General features: G+C 38.9%; 1 long non-coding RNA gene across 1 annotated transcript; it reads left to right on the top strand.

Moving 5' to 3' along the window:
* Positions 1 to 2135, top strand: LOC132712631 (uncharacterized). The gene is made up of 2 exons (XR_009623294.2): positions 1 to 168; positions 1755 to 2135. It is a non-coding gene; the product is annotated as an uncharacterized LOC132712631 (long non-coding RNA).
* The last annotated feature ends 415 nt before the right edge of the window (positions 2136 to 2550 follow it).

Raw genomic sequence — 2550 nt, 5'->3', positions numbered from 1 at the left:
AAATGCTTGGGAATGCAAGAAGATCTGAGTCTGAATCACATGGGATCTGCTGTATGTTCTCTGCCAGAGAATCTGTGGTTGCAATTTAAGAAGACTGTGTCGGCTGATGTCTGATTCCTTAGTAATTCCATGGTTCCTTACTAGCATGGAGGATGTTATCTAGTTTAGGTAATGAAACTTCTGCAAGAAAACAATAAAACTCAGGGAGCACCAAGAACCCTTAATCCCATGGTTATCCCATGGAAAATTCCCCATTTCTGCCACTGAGAACTTCCTATTCTAACTCACTGTTCTGCAAGTCAGATCCAAAGACAGAATTATGAGAAGTATCTTCTAAGGAGGTGGTAATATAGAGGCTGGGGTCTATTGTAGAAAAACTGTTTTAATACTTGTGTCCTAAGTACTTTAGGGCATTAGAGATTGATGTTAGCTCTATATATTGATGTAGAAAACAGGCAGCAAAATACTATCTTAGATAGAACCGTGGTGGCGCAGTAGTTAGAGTGCAGTACTGCAGGTTACTTCTGCTGACTGCCGACTGACTGCAATTTGGCAGATCGAATCTCACCAGGCTCAAGGTTGACTCAGCCTTCCATCCTTTCAAGGTTGGTCAAATAAGGACCCAGATTGTTGGTGGACAATAGGCTGACTCTGTAAACCACTTAGAAAAGGCTGTAAAGCACTGTGAAGTGATATATAAGTCTAAGTGCTATTGCTACCTTAAGAACTGCCATCATACAATACTATTTAGCCATCTCACTTAACCTGTGTGTGTCTTTGTGCCTTTAAATCAAGGTTGACTCTTGGTGACTGCTGACACCAGTCCTTGAGATTTTCTTGGCAAGATTTCAGAAGTGGCTTGCCATTGTCTGCTTCCTAGGGCTGAGAGATTATGAACTGGCCCAAGGTCATCCAGTTGGCTTTGTACCTAATGTGGGACTAGAAGGCATGGTCTTTTGCTTTCTAGGCCTTGTGCCTTAACCAATTCACCACTACACCAAACTGTAAATGTAATACCTAGGGAGATACACTTCATATCAGCCACAGCTTTCATGAATCTTCAGAAACAACTCCTGGTACAGTTATCCTAATGTGGGTGTTACTGCATTAATCATGAAGATGAGTTTCTTACCTTGTGATAAATGGAATTTCCTGAACTCATCCTTAGGAACATAAAAATAGCCCTGTTGGAATCATTTCTGCTTCTCATTAGCCTTAATAATTTGGTATCCTTTACAAATTTGGTCTGCTGACATCAAGCCACTCCATTAGAATCATTTGTGATCCCACTGAAAAAATCACTGCTCCCCATACAGATCTTTGAGGGACCCCACGTCTTATTTCTCTCCTTTGAGAACATTGCCTATTTATGCCTATCTTCTTTTTCTTTCCGTTATTCTTTTTAACTAGTTAGTAATCCATAAAAGGACAGGTCCTATTATCCCATGACCACTAAGTTCACTCAATAGCCTTTGATAAGGAATTTGGTCAAAGGGCTTTTTGAAAGCCCAAATACAGAAGGTTGACAAGGTCACCTCCATCCATGTGTCTGTTGACACTGTCAAAAAGATCCAGAAGTTTGAGGAGGAGGGATTTAACTTTGCTGAGGGAAGCTGACATTTGCAGAATCCATGCAGATTCCTCTAGATGCTGTATATCTTCTTTCGTTACTGGCTTTACTAATTTGCCTGAAAAAAAAATGCTAAGTTGTCTGAGCTATATCTTTATAATACTTTCCTGAATCTCTTTTCTAGAAGGAAGGAAAGAAAGAAGGAAAAAAGAAAGAGAAAGAAAGAAAGAGAAAAAAGAAAGAGAAAGAAAGAAAGAGAAAGAAAGAGAAAGAAAGAGAAAGAAAGCAAAAATAAGAAAGAAAGAAAGAAAGAAAGAAAGAAAGAGAAAGAAAGCAAAAATAAGAAAGAAAAAGAAAGAAAGAAAGAAAGGGAAAGAAAGAAAAGAAACAGAAACAGAAAGAAAACAGAAAGAAAAAGAAACAGAAAGAAAGAGAAAAAAGAAAGAGAAAGAAAGAAAAAAGAAAGAAAGAAAGAAAGACAAGCAATTGTGTCACATTTTATTCCTCTAGCAATCAGCCCTATTTGAGGGATACATTCCATATTAAATTCTTGCTTTCATCTTCACTTTTTCCATCTCTAATGCTTTGACACAATTGTACCATTAATCATTTCCCTCCTAATTTTTAACAGGCATCCCTCATGGATTCAGAAATTTTTACAGCAAATGGGCAGAGAAGGCCACTTTGCTAGTGATTATCTGAAGCTGTTGGAGTTGGTGTAGGCTTGTTTGGGAAAACAAAGGATGTGAGCACCAAATTTCTAGAAGGATATTGGTTCGTTGGAGGGTTCAAAAGAGGCACAGAGAGAGAGAGAGAAAGAGAGGGAGAGAGAGAGAGAGAGAGAGAGAGAGAGAGAGAGAGAGAGAGAGAGAGAGAGAGAGAGAGAGAGAGAGAGAGAATACAGGAACTAGAGGAAAAGGAATAGGAAGAGAGTGAAGGATCTTAGGATGTTCAATGTGGATCAAGGAAGACTGAGAAGA

The sequence above is a fragment of the Pantherophis guttatus genome, chromosome 13 (assembly GCF_059756535.1).
Source record: "Pantherophis guttatus breed Tessera chromosome 13, ASM5975653v1, whole genome shotgun sequence".
Taxonomy (NCBI): Eukaryota; Metazoa; Chordata; class Lepidosauria; order Squamata; family Colubridae; genus Pantherophis; species Pantherophis guttatus.
The sequence above is the reverse complement of the archived record's forward strand: the minus strand, read 5'-3'. Positions and strand labels throughout refer to the sequence as shown.